The sequence below is a fragment of the Phoca vitulina genome, unplaced genomic scaffold, assembly GCF_004348235.1.
Source record: "Phoca vitulina isolate PV1807 unplaced genomic scaffold, GSC_HSeal_1.0 scaffold3, whole genome shotgun sequence".
Lineage (NCBI taxonomy): Eukaryota > Metazoa > Chordata > Mammalia > Carnivora > Phocidae > Phoca > Phoca vitulina.
In genome coordinates, this window is record NW_022589706.1 from 47,223,450 (window position 1) to 47,246,003 (window position 22,554).

Genomic DNA, 22,554 nt, shown 5'->3' on the forward strand with positions numbered 1-22,554 from the left:
CCATCAGGGCCATTACCTCTGTTTATAGCAAATATTTGGTAACTTGCCCTTTACTACACAAAAATTATGTTTCTATAAAATATAACATCTTCAGATTTAATTTCAAAAATATCAACATTATGTCATCACTACAGTCAAAATGAATAAAATTAATAACAAAACAATAATCATTTTGTTTAATTTCTAGAAAATCATTGCACTGGAGCACCTAATGAAGCAAATGACCACTTTGATAGGAGGATCTATGTTAATATAACAAACACAAGTACAGACTGACAGATGTGTATTATAGTTAGCCTCAGATACCTCAAACACAATGAGCTATGTTGTTGGGTATGACATTTTTCAAATTTTTTTTCCAAAAAGGTAAATTTTCCTTTATGTTTACTTTCTAGGTAGAATTATGTTCTAGATACAGATAATTATAAACATACATTTACATACATGAATTCATGGCAAGACATTCAATAGTTGTAAGGCATGTAGGAAAACACATTTTGAGGGCATTACTATCCCATTTTTGCAGTTTTTATATGAGTCCTGATCCCTGCCATCTAAAAACTAAATCACTGCCACCTTCCTCCCAATTATTTCATAAATGAAAATAAACCCAGGAATCTCTAGGAGTTACTATGACTGATGTTGAGAATCACTGTTCTATAGCAACAAGAATAAAGGCAGCAGAAATAATGAGTAAAGTGCAGGTTGGCTGGGTAAGGTGGAGGTAGGAGCAGAGTTAGTTCTATCTCCTACATGTGAGAATGGAGGATGGTGTTTTGGGGGTTAAAATGGAGAGAAAATCTATAAGTAAAAGAGATAATGAATTAAGGAAATATAGTTGACTGCTAGAAAGAGTTCTGGGCTCAGATAATGCTGGGTCCAAAAAAGGAAGTCAAGCATCATGGCTCTATAACATTTTCCTTGTCACACCAGCTGCACCAGTTGGATTTAACCAGGCTTGGGGCTATTTTTTCCTAGGTGACAACAAATGAAGGGGGCATTATAGATAATACAGCAACATGATGAAGTATAAAGTGGTTTAGTTGTGTGGCATAACTTTAAAGATGGAATTTTTGGGATGGAGAAAGGGACAATAACCCCGAAGTGTCAATAAATACCAAGCCCTATAGCATAAATGTCTGATAAGTTGCCACTACATATGAGAGGGCCACAGGGGTAGCAGTATCCTCAAAAGAGAACCTGCTTTTAGTTGACTCAAGAAGATTCAGAAGATAAGGACACAGGGATTTTTCTGTGATCAGACTGTAGGTTCTAGAGCAAACAATGGAAGAATTTGGAGATTTGGGGCATGTTCAGCCATGGCCTCAATGAGAAACAGATGGTATGCTTGGATGGGGCCACCTGAGTTTGAGAAGAGATGAGTTAAGCAAAGGAACTATTTGTAAAATTCTGGGGAAATGATAAGAGAGTGACAGCACCCTGAAAAGGCAAGAGGAGGGACCCAGAGAATAAGCAGAATTGCATGAAGAGGCACCTGACAGAAGCTGAGACCTTTTTGGTCCGAAAAATGCTAACCCATAGGGACGCCACAGGGAGGGAGCCTGAGGGATAAATATACCAACCTCATTCTTCCCTCTGTCTCTCCTATCTTCTGCAGGTGATTCCCATTGGCTGAATCCAATCAGAAGCCAAAGTACAAGGAAAATGTTGATGCCCCATATGTTGGTCAGTATTCTGGGCATAGAACTGGGTGAAGAAGTCTCAAAAGTGAATCTGAAGAAGTGGGAGATGGAGTCAGATTATGGGATGCATAGACCTCTAAGGACTTGAAAGTCTTGATTATGAGGGATGACCCAGGAGTCCTGGGATTTCATGTGACTCTAGTGAACAGAAATAAAGAGTATGATGAAACAAATCCTAATGGTCTTCTTGGCAAGCTGTGATGGGTTAGCTGTGAATGTTTGAGTTGAGGGGAGAATAGAGAGATAAAATCATTAAGAGCATATGGAGTTCTCTGGCTCCGTCTTCAATTTGTTATGCTTTGCATAATATTTTACATATATTTAGTTCCATAAAAATTTTTGACAAATTTCAAAAGAAAAATTCCATTCAATACTTACCAAAGAACATCTTAATAATAAAAGATCTATATTTAGCATATTTATGATCTGGGCTATGTTTCATATATGAATATGATATGAATTAATTTTTTGATATTTCACACAAAATTCCATGACGTATGCAATGCTATCATTCCCATTTTCTAATTAAAGAAACTGATGTCAAAAGAAAGTAAGTAACTTGCCATATTTACACAGGCACTTAATGATAGAGCCAGAATGCAAACCTGCCTTGTACACACTATAACAAATCTAACAAACATGCAAGAAAAATAATACAACCATACTGACTCTCAAACATGAGAGGGAGTAGTAGAGAAAAAAAAAAACTAAATTAAAACATATTTTGAAAATGAATTTTCAAAAACTGCATTTTAAAATTAAAACACTAGTAATCTGAAACATTAACAGCTTTATTTAATTTGATGAGTAAATTCATTACAAATTTTAACTCTACATATAAAATTAATAGAGTAGAAGCTTCTGGGTGGCTCAATCAGTTGAGTTACGGCTAAGGTCATGATTTCTGGGTCTTGGGATCAAGCCCCATGTCATGCTCCACTCAGCAGGGAGTCTGCTTGAGATTCTCTCTCTCTCTCTCTCTCACTCCACCCCTCCCCCTCAAATGAATAAATAACTATTTCTCAAAAAGCAATAGAGTAAAGGTGATGTATGCAACATACAGAACTGGATTCTGCCAGTCATAGTGCCAATCACATGGCATTGCTACAAGGCCTAAGTGAGAAATGCAGTCTCCTTTAGAGACCGTCTGGCCCATGGTCAATGCTCAATACATGCAGAGAAAATGACAATGAGTCAGCAGTTCATATCCTCAAGGACAAAGGGGAGAGTTTTATAATAATAATAATAATAATAATAATATCACAATTATATGCTCACCTTAATAATTATTTGCTAAACATGCCAGTTTGAACAGTTTGTTCAAGCAAAACAAAGTTTTAATGACTATCCAGCGTATCATTATCTGAATTAGTTCTATGTTAATGAAATTCTTCTGTTGTCAGTTTAAGTTATCAAATATAACTGATTCACATCATGATCTTTTCGGGTGGGGTTGGCGTTACAAAACAATTGTCAGAAAAGATCATCACAGTGACGTGTAGTAGAGAATTAAAAGATATAAAGAGTTCATCTGAAAAGTGGTTTGGAGTCACTAAAATTAAGGTTCTAAAGACAGAGGCTTAGCCAGAAAAAAATAAAACAGTATCTATAACAGTAAAATTGCCAAGAAATTATTAAAACTGAAGTTCTAAAAAAAAAAACAAAACTGAAGTTATAAAAGAATGTTAATTATATTAAAATTACTACTTAATAAGAAATCATGCATGGAAATTTCAATTTATATATTTACTGAACCCTTTATTGTATGCTTCCAACTTATTCCTGATATCTGAAGACCCTTGAACTCAATAATGTTATTTGACATTACATATCCATGACCCGTCCATTCTCAGTGACTTCTGGATCCCCGGACTTCATGCTCCATAAGTAGTTGCTCTCTATCTTCATTTCTCTAGTGGTAGAGACTGTCAAGGCTTGAGCATCCTTGCTCCCTGATGTTTTAAAGCCCCTGATAGCTTTTAATTTTAATTGTGATTTGAATCTACTTACAAGCATACAGAATGAATAATCAAAAGAACTCAATGGACTAGGATCATGTCTTTTGTTCCAGGAGCCTCTCTTATTAACATTTTGCCTTTTGTATTAACATCTGATTTTTGCATTGCCATCTCAGTTCCCATTTTTATGTAAATAACGGCTGACCTCTGGCACTGGATGTGCTATTAAAAATGCACACTTGGAAGCACATGTATTTACTAATTAGAATGACTCAGAGGCTTTGTGGGAACAGTGAACAGCTTTCATGATGGTTAAGTTTTCCCACTTCTTGCTAGCACTTAAATTTTAAATATTCTTCTTTGTTCACCTGAACTTTATGCATTTAAAATATATATATATATATATATATATATATATATTACTTTAAAAAAGGCACCAAAGATGGTTGGCAAATAATGTAATGAAATGTTTCAGTGGAGCTAAAAGATTCTGAGAGCTGGGTAAATCTGATGTAAATGTGAAATCTGACATTGTGCTACTAAGTTTATATGTAAGAGAACTTAGACATTTTTTGTTATTGTATGGAAGGCTTAAATTTCATATTTTTCAATTACATTAATAGAAATTAATTTATAAATAAATCTCATAAAGTAATTCTTTAGGACTTTCCAATTCCAATTGATTTTAAATTAATTTCTACTTGAAAAATATAGTTAAATTCTCATTTTTATTAATTTTGAGCCCCTCACACAAAAGATACATAGTTAGTCTACTTACTTTTGAATTTGAATAGATTAAATATTACCACATTGGAATTTCATTAGCATTTATAGTCCCTGCCTTGTGTTATTGGGAAACAAATGTCTTCAGACATCTGATTGATGATTTGGTAGAGTCAACTACCTTTAAAATTAGTAATGTAATATTAATAATCATCGTATGAGTTTTTTAAATAAGATGCTTTGACATTCAGGGTTTTTTTTTTTTTTCTCTCATCTGATCTAATAAACAGGATATGAACAGATAATTCTGTTCATTATAATCACTCTTGACATTTGGACATTTTTGTGTGTGTGTGTGTGTGTGTGTGTCTGGTAGTTTTAAAAAATGAATAATTTTTTTCTGATACAAATGTAACATATTCTTGGGTTAAAAAACAGAAAACACGGAAATATAAATTTTTAAGAAAAAGTTGCCCACAAACCACTCAAAAATACTTTTAATAATTTGCTACATAATCTCCCAGACTTGCTTCTGTATGTGGTTACGGGTGTGGGATACCCTCTCCCCCTACAAAAAAAATGTGGTCAAACTTCCATAATATTTTATAATAATTGGGCTGTTTTAACATTATATGGTAAATATTCCATAGGTTAATAAAGAATTGCTATTACCTTTATAACAGTTACATAGCTTTAAATTATGTTGAGATATCATAATTTTTATTTAATGAAATTCTTCCTAATTGACATTTTAGTCGTTGCTATTTTGATACCATAAATAATACTGTGAAAAATATTTTTTGTACATCTTTGCCCTTTTCCAATTATTTTTCTTTGCATAAATCACTAGAGGTGAAATTGCTAGGTCAAGCTGTATGCACATTTTTAATTTTTATGCATATTGCCTTCCAGAAAGGTCGAACAAATTTCCAGACTGGTCAGTAGGATATGATAGTGATTATTTCCACATATCCTCTCCAATTAAAGTGGGTTAAAGTGCCAAATAAATAAATATCTCTTTATTTAACTTACCTTTTTTTTTTACTCACTGATGATTGTGAGCATCTTTACATATGCCTAGTGTACTTTTATAAGACTTTAAAAAATATGTATCTGCCATATATGTGGCAGAGTTTTCCTAGTTATTTTCCTCAGTACTTTTATAGTGATGGCTATTATTACTGAGTAGAAGTTTTAAATTTTTATGAAAGAAATACTAATTAAATTGATTAAGCTAATCTTAAGTACAAATGAATGTGTTGACAATTACTTCCATGGAGTGAATATTTTTTCTTTTATTTATTACTTTAGCTCAGATTCAAAATTCAAGAGGTCCTTCTTCTGAAAATAATGTAGCTTTGTATTCTTAGACACTTGTCTAAAGCCAAGGAGAATATGCTCACCTGCCTGTAATACAATTGCAGTAAAAATTATATGCTTTAGGGGCGCCTGGGTGGCTCAGTCGTTAAGCGTCTGCCTTCGGCTCAGGTCATGGTCCCAGGGTCCTGGGATCAAGCCCCACATCGGGCTCCCTGCTCAGCGGGAAGCCTGCTTCTCTCTCTCCCACTCCCCCTGATTGTGTTCCCTCTCTCGCTATGTCTCTATCAAATAAATAAATAAAATCTTAAAAAAAAAAAAAAAATTATATACTTTAGCTTCTCCAGTATTTGCTCCCCAGGGCAGAAAACATCTTTTACCACTCCAATTGTGCTTTTTCTATTCTTCCCATTCCCAAAATTTCTATATCTGTACCAATTGAGCACAGGTAGCTCCAACCCATGTATTTTCATAAATATATTTTGTATTTGTTGTGACAGAACATTTTCTTGAGAAATTTTGTGCCAGTATCTACTGGGAAGTTATTGACCCTTTGTTTCTAAAAATATTTTATGATAGTCTGGTTGATGTTTCTTCCTTAAATAAAAAATAATTAAAGCAACCATAATATTATTGTATTTATACTCAAGATCTCAATGATTTAAACTGAAAAATGATTAAAGCATTTTTCTTATATAAGAGAAGTGAATGCTGTGGCCAAAAACAAGAGTTGTTTTTATAATAAACATTGTTTTAAATTTATGAGTAAAAATTTTTGAAAGAAGTAATTCTTAACTAAATGGAAATTTTAAAAAGGAACCGTGTCAAGAAACAGAGAAATTTTCCCAGAAAGAGAAATTATTGATTTTATATGTATAATGCTTAAGTAAACCTTGTCAAGGAAGAAAGTGTGAAATAAAACTATATAGCTCTGACCAATCAGTCATGTAATTTAATTGGGATCACATAATTCTTATATTTCTTATTTCTTCATTATACAAATGAGAAAACTCAGACTCTTTTGAATGAATCAGGCACAATAAGGTATATTCATACACACTGTCAATCAAATCTGAGCATAGAATAAAAACTTTTTTAGATGTTTGAGGACTCAAGATAAATATTTCACATGTATCCTTTCTTAGAAAATGAGTGACAAATGCACTTCTGGAAATAAAGGAGTAAACCAATTAAAACAAAAATATGAAGAATCAAACAAAGGAAGACCCATCAGGGAAGTCCTAAGATGATGGAAGTACAGCAGGCCCAGAGAGAAACCAGATCAAAATGGAGCAGGAAGAAGAGGGATTGTAAGGGGAAAAAAAATGAAAGGGGCGCCTGGGTGGCTGAGTCAGTTAAGTGTCTGCCTTCAGCTCAGGTCATGATCTCAGGGTCACGGAATCGAGCCCCATGTCAGGATCCCTGCTCAGCGGGGAGTCTGCTTGTCCCTCTCCCTCTGCCCCTCCCCCTGCTTGTGCTCTCTCTCTCTCTCCCTCTCTCTCTTCCTCTCTTAAATGAATAAATGAAATCTTTAAAAAAAGAAAAAACGAAAATTGATATATTAGCTGATAGAGTTTACCATTTGAAAAACACTGCATATCTGAGGAGATATGTAGAAAAATATAATGGCAATATACAGACAACGGAATATCTGAAAAAAAAATAAAACCTATAACTTCTAGAAAAATATGGATATATAAGGGAGGAAGTATAATTACACATGGTGCACTGTGTGGTTCTCCAGTGAATACTTTTTACAGATAATAATAAGAAAAACCCTAATTGCCAGTTCAAATTAAATGGCAATATAATTAATTGGAAAGATGAGAAAAGAAGAAAGTCAGGATCTAAGAATTGGCTGTAAGAGGTATGTCTTAACACATCATAACTGTTAGATAGAAGAGTCTGCAATTGGTGGGACAAAAGTAGCAGTAGAGCATAATATTTAGGAACATAAGATAAATTACAAAACAAACATCTGGAAAGATTGAAAAGAGTTGCCCATGAGAAGCAGAAGGTACAAAGGAATGGGTCAGAGCATGACTCACTCTTAGGAAATTTTTTGTAATATCTGGTTTTCAAAAACTTTACACACATCCCTTACCTTGATACGACTAATTGATTCAAAATAATTTTTCAAAAGGAAAGAACTCAAACATTACCTTGATACAAAAAATATCACAAGTGTACTGCTGCTCAAAACTTGAAGACTATCCCTGTCATTAAGTGGAGGTGCATCTGCTCAGTAAAGGATTAGTCTAGAACTCTTTTGATGCCAAATGCACATACTTGTAAGACACTGTTCCACTGGAATGAAGAATTGGTTAGCACAAGTATTATTTTTATGTAGAAAATTAGTATTTTCTGACCCTTTATTTTTGCTGTAGGTCTTTAAACCCCAATTCCCATAACTGGCAGTTTATTAGTTCATTTTTCCCCCTTGATCTTAAGGCAGTTTTGAAGGTAATATGATTTTAAGCCTGTATAAAAACTAATGATAGCAAAGATGACATGGTGGGTCACCTGAATGGTGCAGTCAGTTGGGCGTTGGACTCTTGATTTCGGATCAGGTCGTGATCTTCCAGTTGTGAGATTGAGCCCCACGTTGGGCGCATCAAGTCAGCACGGAATCTGCTTAAGACTCTCTCTTCCTTTGTCCCTCCCCACCCCACCCCACCTGCGCATATTCCCTCTCCTTCTCTCTCAAGTAATTCTTTTTTTGTTTGTTTTTTAATATTTTATTTATTTATTCGAGACAGAGAAGGAGAGACAGAGATAGTGAGATTGAGATTGAGCATGGCGGAGAGGGAGAAGCAGGCTCCCCGCTGAGCAGGGGGCCCTATGTGGGACTCAATCCCAGGACCCTGGGACCATGACCGAAGCGGACTGCAGATGCCTAACCGACTGAGCCACCCAGGTGCCCTCTCAAATAATTCTTTAAAAAAAAAGAGAAAGAGAGAAAAGAAAAGATGACATGGCTTCAAGAAGATGTTGCACAGCACCCGCATTACCAAACCAGCTTTGTTTTCTTTGGCACCAGTAGCTATTATTATAATCTTTTTTTCCTATTTTGACTGTCTTTTTTTCTTTCTTTTTAAACTGCATTAATCAAAGTCAAGGTACTCTCACTTGCTCTATTAAGTCCTCTGATAAGACATTTAAGAACAGCAATTCTTGACAATACTGAGAAGCACATCAATCAAGTTGTGTTCAGAAAGAGAAAACAATGTAATTGGATGTTAGGTCCATTACCTCTCTTGTTGAAAAATTAAAAGTAAGTCATCTTAATTTCTTTCTATTTGTAGTTTCGTTCAACATGTTAACATAAAAAGCAGCAGTACTTTCTTACAAGGTTACATTAAATTACATTTTGTGAAAATTGACAAAATAGAACAAATTGATGGCATTCTTTACAAAAAGAAACAGACTTCAGTGTTTTGGTGTGTGAAATATAATAAAGCTTTGATGATGGTGGTAGGAAATCAGGATATTAAAACTTAGATTAATAAAATAGCTGATTTTGTGAAGATTTTTAATTTTTTAAATCATTAAAGATAAAATTGAAAACAGTTAATATAACACAAATTAAAATTCAACTGTGAATAAAAGTACATTTAAAAAATTTAGGCTGTCAGACATGGACATCTTAGATTTCTAATACTGTTACAATATGTAGCACAGCTAAGGTAGGGTGATAGGCAATATATTTTCTGATTCTAAGGCAGTTGAGCACAGACAGTTAAGCTAATGCAACAGCTGCATAAAATGAGTCACTGGCTATTGTCATTATTGAACTTAATATTTTCCCCATATAAATAAGATTTATTGATGTATCAAAGCACTGCAGTACAACTTCTTTAGACAAAACTAAATTATACAATATTCGCTGTACAAAATGAAGTCCTCTAAATCTACTTATAAGTCAGCAATATTAAACTAAATCTCATCATTAATCACAATACCAACTTTCTGATTGTTTCTAGGAATATTTAGGGTTACATTTTTTACAGAAGCCAAAGTATAAAATTTTTCCCAATATGAGTCTTAATTTTAAGAATTTTTAAATAATTGTGACTTTAAGCATCACACTGTTATTTTAAGCCAATAAAAAATATTTCATTGAAACAATATGTGTGCAGGTCAAGGTTTTTAAAAAATAAGTATAGATTCAATTCTGACTTCTGTGTGAATGACCAATAAACTGGCATTTTCATTCTTAGTCCACGTCTGTTTGAGTCTCTTAATTCTAAATATTTATTGAATATTTTGATACATAATTATCTTACAGAATTTATTGTAATTATTTTTGGATGTAGTGTTTCTTTTGTTTTTTTAAGATTATTTATTTATTTAGAGAGAGAGTGCAAGCCTGGAGAGGGACAGAGGGAGACAGAATCCCAAGTAGGCTCCTCTCTGAGCATGGAGCCCAAAGCAGGGCTCAATCCCATGACCCAGAGATCATTACTGATGCAGAAATCAAGAGTCTGATGCTCAACAGACTGAACCACCCAGGTGCCCCTTGGATATAGACTTTCTATTTGATATCTTGATTTCTAACACTACCAAAGATTCTATTAACCTGTTCTTTAAGTATTTCAAGAATACTCTTTTCTTCAAAGTCTATACTCGTCACCACTATAATTATCTTATTAAAAACAGTTCTGATTATGTCACCTATGATAGTATATTTTATGTGTTAACATGCTGGGCCATGGTGCCCAGGTGTTTGGTCATACATTATTTTATGTGTTTCCATGAAGGTGTTCTTTTTGGATGATATTAACATTAAATCCCTGGGTTTTGAGTAAAGCAGATTACCCTTAGTAATTACATCTTCTGATTAGCTGAAGGTTTTAATAGAACAAGGACAGACCTGCCTGAGCTAGAAAGAATTCTTGCCAGTAGGTGGTCTTTGAACTTGAACTGCAGCTCTTTCCAGTCTGCTTAAAAGCTGTTCTGCCACTGGGCCATATGATGTACAGATCTAATGGTCCTTGAAATATCAGTGACAGTTACGGGTGCTATTCAGAGCTCCTATAGGTGAATCACAATGCAGGCCCTTAGGATTTTGGAGCAAAGTCCTGCCATTCTCCATGGATAATTACTGTCCTTTGGAGAAGTAGCTTTGGTCTTCTATTGCACCTTAGTAGAGACTAAATGCTTAACTATGGGCCACCAAGTTACCACGTGATCTGAGCTGCCCATCATGAACTAGGTGTGATCTAACCCACCAGACCCTAAGGTTGAGTTTGTACAGCAGTACTCTGTCATCAAATAGAAGTATTATATACAATATCCTCCTTGAGAAGGCTCTGGGGGTATAGGTAAGATACATGAAGAAGTAGTTCCAATGCCTATGGTTTCCACTCTTCTTCCACTGCCTTCTCCCTCCCAGCCCACACCTATAGCCTCCTGGGGAGTTCCCTATGATCAGTTGATAGAGCAGAAGAAGACTCAGAAGAGAAGAAGTCTTCTGAGAAGACTCAGAAGAAGATGGGATAATTGTGATGCAAAACATGACCCACAACTTGGAAAAGATGGATCCCAGGAAATAAACATAAAAATCAACAAAGAGAAAAATATAAGTAAAAGAAGTAATTAATGGAGGAATCAGATAATAGCTTCAGAATAAAAATGTGTGAAAGTCTGAGAGATAATGAAGGGAATTGAGTCTATAGGGGGGGAAAAAAGCAAATAGAGACTGCAAGAGACTTTTAATGATAGAGAACAAACTGAGGGTTGATGGAGGGAGGGGGTGGGGGAGGGGCTAATGGGTGATGGTTATGAAAGAGGGCACTTGTTGTAATGAGCACTACCTGTTGTATGTAAGTGATGAATCACTGAATTCTACTCCTGAAACCAATATTGCACTGTATGTTAATCAACTAAAATTTAAATAAAAATTATAGCACCTTGAAAAAGAAAGAGACTGCAAGAAAAAAGTTATTATATTTAGAGCTTGGAAAGGAAAAATACTTCTAATGGAGAATATGGAAGACATAAAACAAATGAGGAAGCTGGAAGATCAATCTGAAGAATTATTCTATTTAAGAAAAGAAATGTTAATACAATCAAATTATCCCACCTAAAAACATTAAGAAATATGGAAAACAAACAGAGAAGTCCTGGAATTCATTTAATATAAAATTTAGTAGAAAGAAATAAAGGTAATGGAAAAAAATGTTTGATAAAATAACAGCTGTTACTTTCTCAGAACTGTAGAAGGAATGAACTCCTCAGACTCACTACTTAAAACCATTCTTAATATGAGGTCTACAGAGATAGATAAGCCAGATCCCATTAAACATCATTCCTTTAGTTGAGGAAGGGTACATGTGAAAGGTAGACATGCATGAAATATGAATGCAAAAAATTGTCATCACTATCAACATCCTTTTCAGGGCTCAGCTCTCACTTTTCTCGTATGTAAAAATCTATATGCCAGATCCTTTGATCGTCCCATTTTTATCCTCATGCTAACAAATTTGGTTTTCATGGAGTTCCCAACAACTGCTTGTAAGTAATTAATAAATAATGAATGTGTGAATAAATATCAGACAAAGAGTAAATATAACACTTGGTGAGCTTAATAAAGGAAATAGAGATAAAATGAATATGTGGACTAAAGAGAAGACTTAAAATTTCATGAAATAGCAGAAACACCATTGGCTCATCTCACATTCTAAGTTATGCAAAAAGGTTTAGATTGAACTCATAATGATGTATATAAATATAGTCTAATTGTAATTATGTAATTTGTCATGAAATAGTTAAAACTATATGTATATATTCAGATATTCCAAAATATACAAGTGTTTTTGAGATATTATAGAAATAAATGGGTTCACTTTTTTGTGCCCTAAGCATTTCTCTTTTTTATTTATTCTCCTCTCTATTCTTATTTATGCAAAGCAAATAGCTTATCTAGATTTCACTGTAGAATGATATAATACCAAGGTTGAAAGAGTCTTCAAAAGGATTTTAAATACTCATTCTTCCACATTCATCAGGAAGTAGATTTAGGTTACTCTTTTAATAATTGCATATTGCTTATGAAGGTAATGCATACTTTGTGAATAACAGAGAGAGAAGCAATGGGCTAGGACTAGATATTCTGTCGTGATAGACCTCAAATTCTTGTACAGATAAGAGACAGATGACATAAACCAGATGCATCTTTTCTCTCTCTTTCTATTAATGCTTTTTAAGGCTCTAAGAATGGGAATGCAGAGATAGTCTACTCTTTCAAGGCAGTATTCAGATTCTCTTATCAAAGGGGTAGATACCATACATGACATTCTGATTGTCATGACATGTTGGCCTAAGACAAAACATGATTATAAAAACTGGGAGCCATTTTATTTTATTTTATTTTTTTTTTTTTAAAGATTTTATTCATTTATTCATGAGAGACAAAGAGAGAGAGAGAGGCAGAGGGAGAAGCAGGCTCCCAAGGAGCAGGGAGCCCGATGCGGGACTCGATCCCAGGTCTCTGGGATCATGACCTGAGCCGAAGGCAGACGCCCAACCATCTGAGCCACCCAGGCGCCCAACTGGGAGCCATTTTAATACTCTTTTATTATTTCATCCTTTCACATATATTTAGAGGTTACTATATCTAGGGACACAAATATGAATGGAACAACTCCTATCTTTATTTTCTCTTGGTCTACTTGTGACTCAGACTTGAATATGTAGATGCATATGAATATGTGTATTGAAGTTTCAAAGGGGGGTCTCATAGACATATAAGTAAAATGCTAACATAAGGAGAGTTTGAAATTAGGCGGGACTTCACAGTGCATACACTTGATAGAAAATTCATCAGTTTGAAAAAGAGGTGCCCAGATGACTACTGCATTCCAGCCAGAAGAATGAGTACCTAAAGAGTGTAGAGGCAAGAGAGATAATAGGAATTCCAAGAATTTCAAGTTTTAATGTATTTAAAGAATCTACTTTGTGTGTGATTGTGACATGATTGGGCTATGCCCAGATCATCACAGTCCTCGCCTGCCAGGGGTTTGGATTTTATTTTAGAGACTATTATACATTATACTAATATATATATTTAAGCAGCAAGATAATCTAGTTTGTCTCTTAGTAATATCAAAATGGTTGTACTATTGAGTTATGGTTTTCAATTATTTTTTGGTATGAGAATCTTTCTCATATTAGAATACATTGTGATAATATTGCAGTGTCTCAGAGTTCAGAACTCATTTCATGAAGGATGAGTTGAAGAGATGCAAGGCAGAAGGCATGAAGCCATTTAAAGCAGTGATTCTCAAATTTTAATGTGCCTATGGATCACCTGCGCATCTTGTTAAATTCAAACCATGATTCTTTAGGTCTGGGGAAGAGCCAGAGATTCTGCATTTCTCAAAAGTTCCAGCTGAATGTCTTGAATAAGAGTATATTGTTCTTCATATATCCAAGTTACAAAGTCCAGTCACTGGTTATAATCACTGTTCTCCAATTCTGAAGAGAGTTTTGGTATTTCTCAGCCTGAGAACATAGTAGATATCCTGTACAATAAAAAGAAAAAAAGAGCCAAAGCCTGAATCCTATAGAATAGCATCTAACAGTGCTACCAATTTTATGTAAATCTCAGAATTTTTAAGTAATTTCTGCCTGAATTTATTTCAAAGTGATGACCTAGAATTCAGACACATTAAATGTACACTCCTGAGAGAAATTTTGAGTGGTTTTAGAGCTAAAAATGCTTAGAATATTTTTAAAATCTGTATGCATTTTACTTTCTCCCCTGTATTGTATAGTTTTAATGAGAATTTCAGGATAATCTTTCTAAATCCCTAGTATCTTTCTTACTTTTATCTCTCAAGATGAGTCAAAAGGAACATCTAACTATTGCCATTTACATTGATGTGTAAATTTGGTCATACATATTTTATAGAGACATGTAAATGACTCCGCTAAAGCCGAATCACCTGTTTATCCCTTGGATACATGTGTGTACCCTGCTTAACAGCACAACAATTGCAGACACCTACTTAGCATAAGCAGCTTATTAAAATGCAGTAAGGAGGAGAATATCTTTGTGAGCAATTTTCTTACAGTATTAATAACCCTGATAGAAAAACAATAGAACACAGATATGGACCTTTACACCAGTGAACAGTCTAGATTCTTTCAGTGTGAGTTGATACAAAGGATTTAATGGTTTCAAAGAGGTTAATGCCCAATGAAAGGGTTCACATTACTAGAAAAGGCAAAAAGGTAAGGAGAATGAAAGAGAAAATGCATGGAAAACAGTAGAGAATTTTCACTTGGGACCTACTTGAATGTTGGCAAATAGTAACAAAATTTAGAAAAACTTATCTAAGCTAAAATAAGTCTTTCTCTTTTTTTCATTATATGATATTTTCAGATTTATCTCACTGGATACTGATCAAAAAATTGGAGAAATTTAAAAAAACACTGATTTTTAAGTAAAGTCAGATCTCATTCTCTATACTGACAGTTTAATTATGACTTAAATTAGTGTTTTCAAATTTGGGGGATATCAAAATAAGTGTGCTGACAAGAGTGATCATAGGTTTTTCTCTATAACCTTAAATAGTATTAAAGAAAGGCAATATTGATGTTTATTTCACATTGGAAATTACTGCTAACCATTAAAATCAAGTTTTGTTCATTTATGTTTTAATTATGATAGCAATTAGCAGTATTTTTTTTCCTTTTAGCATGCATATAAACAGGTGGAAGGATAGATTTTCAAAGAAAGTTGCAGTCTAGAAATCTGCTTCTGTTTATAGCAAATTTAGAATAGGTTAGATGGAGATTTGCTTTGATAATTGCCTATCTGGACATTAAAAACCAGGGAACATCAGACTTTATATCCTTGTCATCTTCCATGAGTGAATCTGTGTAAGCTGCCCGCTCTACAGAACATGCTTTTATCAGAAACGAACAAACAAACAAACTGACAGCTTTTGAAATGAGTAAATGATTGCTGGGTATCTGTTGCATGGAATGCTAGGTATTGCTAGCAGACACCTGGGGGCAATCTGGTTCCATAGGGGTGTATGCCTTTCATTGCTCTTATTGGTCTGTTATGCAGCTCTGTACAGAGAAATTAACTGTGGAAAACTGATGTGATGTAAGTTATTCCTGTTTACAGAGTTGATAGTTAATTATGTCTGTTGGAGATGCAATTGATTTCCTTCATCCCAACCCACCAGGGTGGAAGAGATCATTCCAAACAATACATTTTATTTTCTTTTTGATATTGACCAATTTTGCATATATTAGCAAATTTATTTTAGTCTTCCTGATTGTCTATATACATATCTATTCTTAGGAATATTGAACCAGTTTTGGCATCTTACTGGTTCGTTTATCAGTTACAGAGTAAAACAAGATGTTTCACACATAGTTATTTTAAATTTATATGTGCATCATAATTTTACCTTTAAAAATATATATAGCTTTTAGCACTTGTCGATATAGAGATAGAACCTCATATCTTTAGACATGGTTTATCATCCAGATGTTTAGAACATAGAGGTCTGGATGAGAATATACTACACATTATATCCTTGCGTATTTTCAAGTTCACATGAGAATTCCATGCAAGTTAAGACAATTCTTTTACATAAAAACTATTAAATTATTAAGTAAAATAGTTCTTAAACAAGGTATATGGGAAATTCAATTTGGTAAATTGCAATAATCTCACCTTTTTTATGCTACTCATCAAATGCTGCATCTATTCTTTTTTATGTTCAGGATATTCTATGTGAATATTTGCCCTTTAAATATATGCTGGCATTTTTGCTGTTGTTGTTTACCATGCAGTATATTTATTCACTATTCTGTGTGATGCCTAGCCCCCTGCAATTTTAAAATATGCTGTATGCCTTTTTAGATTTCTTTTCGATTAACAGGAATCCATAAATCATTTATATAAACTATTTAGAAAATTTAATCTGTGATTCAAGAAGCTTAGAATCATGAACCAGGCAAGATCCAGAGCTTTGCAACCTGTATGTCATAAATGGGTTGCATTTTTAATGCTGACATAATGATGCAGTGAAGAAGGAGAAATTTATGATTCAAACTAGGAAGAGGATAACTCTGTTGCAAAAACTTTGAGAAATTAAAAAAGAATGAGCTCTCGAGGACAAGGAGGGGTTGGATTTGGATAGAAGCCTGAATACAATATTTGATGATGCAAATGAGAAAAAAGAGAGAGAGATTGGTAACTATGGTTGTGGTTAGTCCTTAAACAATTACGTCTATTTTGTCTCTGCAACATGAGGTAAGGTCATCAGATGAGACTGAGGCACTATTATTCCAGTTTTAGAAATGACAAGATGATCCTCAGAAGCAAAGGTAACAATTTGGGCAGGTGGAAATGCATACAAAATTCTTCAGGAAACTGTGAGCTATCTAGTGTGTCTAAATAGCTATATATATATATGTGTGTTAGCAGGAGGGAATGGTGATAGCCTGAAGTCAAATGGCAAGAGTCTTAGATGTTATTTCTTAATTAGGGATTTATTTGCAGGTAATGAAGATTGTTAAACTTTTTGATCCACTGAGTAACATCATGAGAGCAATGTTAAAAGATTTATTCAGTGGATGAATAAAAGGCAATTGGAAATAGAAAAGATTAAGAGCAAATAAATTGGTTAAAAAGCTTTTATAACAGTACATGTTCCAGGCCATAAGGGCTGAATTTAAGTACTGTTGGTAGAAAAAGAAAGATGAACAAAATAGGGAAAAATTCACAGAAAATTGAAAGATCCTCCGAAGGATAAAATCTCTGGATAGTAGTTTATTCAAAGAAGTGTATACTATTGGTATGTTATAACCCACAATATAGTAAATGAAAGTAGTTTTTCCTCTTTTTTTCCTAGCCATCTATCTCTAGGATATAATTTCACTAATGCTACCTAATATCCATCATGTTATCATATTGTTCCCAATATGTTCCATAAGCATATGCTTAAATAATGAAGAGATTTCTAGAGAAAAACAAGATAATTGCACTTTGTGCAAGCATTGGTTTACTGTGAATATGTGATAAATTAAACAGAAGTAACACAAAGGTAAAATCTGCTGCTCTGTACTTGATATTCACAAATCACAGAATTCTGTATTTTCTAAGCTAGTAAGACTCTTGGCAATCTTTTTTTTTTTTTTTTTCCTTAAGTAGACTCCATGCCCGGTGTGGAGCCCAGTGCAGGGCTTGAACTCACAACCCTGAGATCAAGACCTGGGCTGAGATCAAGAGTCAGACACTTAACTGACTGAGCCCCCCAGGTGCCCTTACCTCTTCATTTTATATATAAGGAAAATGAAGCAAAAGATATTAAAACTAAACTAAACAAAAATAACTTGTGCAAGACTACTTGTAATTAGTAAGTGGTAAAGTTGTTTTTGTTTCTTACAAAGTCTTCTTTATTTTTCACTTGGAAGCTTCTGAGTTTCAGTTAAAAAAATAATCACCTGAGTCAGAATTCATGGTTTGCTCTCAAGGACTGATTTGCTGGTGGTGTACAACAAAAATATTTCTCTGTGTATACGTATAGCCCCTTCACCAGAGTTATTTTTTCAGAGCACTTGTAGTATGCTTCCTTATATGTGCCCATTCAAGTGTTCTGAGACCAATTCTTTGGAGAGATTTTGAAGTATCCTCACTCTCAGATCCTTGGGGTCACACTTTACTGGGCTTGTGATAGCCTTGCAAAACTCCACAGTCGTTTGAGGGTGTGGGAGACATATATGCGACTGCCAACCTTACTCACCATACAGAAATTTGAAGACATTTCAGAATAGACTTTATAAGTGTATAATTAACTAATCAGGTTTATTTGAAAATCATGTTTACAGCTAGCTTAAGCATTTAGGATTTAGGACTCTATAAATTGTGTAATATTCATATTATTAGTTTCTTACAAAAATTATTTCCAGGACTTCTTTTGATCCTTCAGGATATGTCAAAAAAAAAAAAAAAAAAGCCACGTTAAAGACAAATAAAAATAAGAATTGAGTTGTATATTTTTGTAAGGGTTTGAAATAAAAATATTGTAAAGAATATACATATTTAATCAGCAAAAACAAAAAGCCAGAATATTTTATCTATCAGCAAGAATAATACCAAGAGCAGTGTTTAAGAGATGGTTCTAGCAATTTCTTAGGTTATTGCTGGAAGTTACCAAAAGAATGCCAGGGTTGTGGCGGGTGGGTAGATGCTGCACGGGTGGCTGGACCACCTATTCACTAGCTCCCGTCTTCCATTCCTTGAGGAGTGTCTGTGGGGGTTCTAGGACTTCTTTTTATTATTACATGTTTTTCCCTGCTTTGTTAAATAAGAGCAAGGTCTTTGAACCATTTATTTTCTTCTCTTTTCATATAAACTTAAAGAATAGATTATTTAAAAGATTTTATTTATTTATTTGACAGAGAGAGAGCACAAACAGGGGGAGCTGTAGGCAGAGGGAGAGGGAGAAGCAGGCTTCCCGTGGAGCAAGGAGCCCCATGAGAGGCTCCATCCCAGGACCCTGGGATCATGACCTGAGCCAAAGGCAGATGCTTGACCAACTGAGCCACCCAGGCACCCCTTAAAGAATAATTTTAATGAAACATCTGGTTTCTTTTTCTTCAAGAATATGCATTGCTAGATGTCTACTTCCCTGATTACTTAATACTCTTAGTCCTTTATATCTTTTACATTTATTTGAAAACTCTTCACTTGCTTCAAAATCGGCATCACATTTTATAGTAATTTTTGAAATTATTTTTTTTTTCATAGCTCAATTTTATAAAAATATTTGACTATGCGATAGGGACAAAAACAAACAAGAACAAAAAGAAAAAGAAAAGAGACACCTGTAAAGACAAAGGGAGTAGTGGAAATCATGAAGCCACCCACTTGTCCCATAGTTGATATGGTAGCTGGACAAATCGCAAAACAGGCTGACTCACTTTGCTGACAAGAGAATATATCTACCCCATTATCAAGGAGAGAACTTTAACTTCCTTAATTTCAATAATTCACCATGGTGAAAACTAAATATATTCTGTGGTATTACATTAAAAAATGATGAAGAAAAATGAGTAGAGTTTTAAAAGCTTTTTTAATCTGGTTTCCATGCTTATTCTATTATTGCATTCCAGTAAGTAGGCTTGAATATATCATCTTCTAGGACTATTTTTTTTTTAGAGACAGAAAAATAGATTTTATTATGGATCACTATCTACAGAATGTTCCTTTTGATTGTGTTTTCTCTTTTTAGTGTTTGTTAGAAAAAGGATGATAGCAATTAGAGGAATGTGGGCTAATCTAACAAAAAAAATTCTTTTAAATTACATCAGGTCTTTATGTTTTACTCTTGTCTATGATAGAATATCTTAACATAATAGCCTAAGTACCAAAGCAATTTGATTATATCATTCTTGAGTTGTAAGTATGTGTTTGATTGAAAAGTCCAGTTTTTAAAATATACTTGATGACATTAGGCCATATTATCCGGAAATTGCCCAGAAGTTTCTAGTTAACTTACTAAATTTTTGTGTGACATTGTATGATGTTAAGGAAGAAGAACATATTTTTTTTTTTTTTTTTTTTAAAGATTTTATTTATTTATTTGAGAGAGAGAGAGAATGAGAGAGCGAGAACACCTGAGAGGGGATAGGGTCAGAGGACGAAGCAGACTCCCTGCCGAGCAGGGAGCCCGATGCGGGACTCGATCCGGGGACTCCAGGATCATGACCTGAGCCGAAGGCAGTCGCTTAACCAACTGAGCCACCCAGGCGCCCAAGAAGAACATATTTTTGTCTTGCTATACCAATTCTGAAAATAAATTATGGGGTGCAGAGAAGACTATAGATAAAAGATGAACCATTGGCCCAAATGCATGCTCTGTCCTCCTGGGCCCCTGAAAACCCAAAGTAACTACTCCATTAAATAAGAACAAATTATAAGATCATCATGGTTAATATATTTTTAAAAATCTAGTAAATATGTGCTCGCTTCAGCAGCACATATACTAAAAATCTAGTAAATGTGCTCTTCAATATTAAAACAAACAAATAAGGGGCGCCTGTGTGGCTCAGTCGTTAATCGTCTGCCTTCGGCTGAGGTCATGATCCTGGGGTCCTGGGATTGAGCCCCGCATCGGGCTCCCTGCTCCACGGGAAGCCTGCTTCTCCCTCTCCCTCTGCCCCTGCTTGTGTTCTCTCTCTCACTGTGTCTCTCTGTCAAATAAATAAATAAAATCTTTAAAAAAAATAAAACAAACAAACAAATAAAAACAAATCCCAAGAGTTACAGCAAGAAACTGAGGTGAAGCAAAACTTAGGACTGATATCTACTTCTATACAGTCTTTTGGGGGATGGAGAGACAAGTGAAAAAACTTTTCTGTAGATAATATCTTTGTACTTTAGAATTAATAATTAAACACAAATGGTTATTGTTACCTATGTATTATTTTTAAATAAGAATTTCAAAATATATATGTTTCTTCTTAATGGTGGTTTTGTTTACATCCTATTTTTGGTCATTTTAATAATCTGCTAGTTCTCAGGTAAGTAAAAAATTAGCTTCTTATAGAGAGTATAATTAAGGAATGGAAAATATTATAAAAGTAATAGGAATTTAAATTGTCCTACACCCTGTACTACCTAATATTAATTGTGATTATCTTCATGTTGGCATTTAGTTTTCAGGGCTAGAAAGCTCAATAAATTTGAGCCAGAAACTGGGGTAGTCATCTAAGGTACAATAGTGTGCAAGCCTAAGATATAATAGTATGCTATTACTAAAATACGGCTAGGATAGTCATTTAAGATATGATTCTATGCTCATGGATTTAGAACCTCGTTGGAGAGATAGCTATTAACCTAATGAAATCACACTGATAAATGTATACTTTTAAACTCAGGACAGTACTCTAATGCCGTCCTTATGAAATTGTAATATGCACACAAATCACTGTGAAACTTGTTAAAATGTAAATTCTAGGGCAGCAGGTCCAGAGTAGGGTTCAAGATTCTGTAGTTTTATCAAGCTCTTTGGGGACGTTGATGGTGCTAGTCCACAAATCACATTTGTTTGGGTTTGTTTGGGTAATGTTTTAGATTTCTCCAGAGAAACAGAACCAATAGGATAGAGATGATAGATACATGATAGATACATAGATAAAGATAGATATGGATAATATAAATCTATGTATAGTTATAGTTATGTATATCTATCTTTACGAATCTATGTATCTATGCATCATTATAAAATATGAAAGACATTACAGTTTTTATTGAAAAATAAAATTTAGTTATAGTTTTACTGGAATGTTTTACCAATTTTCCCCCTTTCAACATTATCTCAAAGCGACAAAATTCCCTAAATTACAATAAATTACAATAAAAATAAAATTACAATTCCCTAAATTACATCTAGTGTATTTGGGAGATAAATTACTTTATCTATTTATTTATTGTTCCTAGATGGAACACACTTTCACCTGGAAGATCATCTTTTAATGTGGTTTTATTTCTTCTCTGCTTGGGAGTTTCCTGTGAGCTTAGAGACTGATGGGGCAGGCAAATATACAAGTCCACTGGAAAGGCACACACTGATCAAAAAGACCAGCTCTCCCACAAAATATGCTTATTCTTAGTTTAGTTTAGTTTAGTTTTTTTCCTCTGTGTGGTTGCAAGGGCACATAGCTGTGTGTATTAAACTCTTACAGGATATGCCTAGAGTCTATTGGAATTATTTGCTATTTGTTCAACTTTTTAAAAATCTTGGGCTCTAAATCATTAACGAAAGCTAGAGGACCAGACTACATTTTACATTTTTAATGAGTTTTCCTTCTTCAAATTT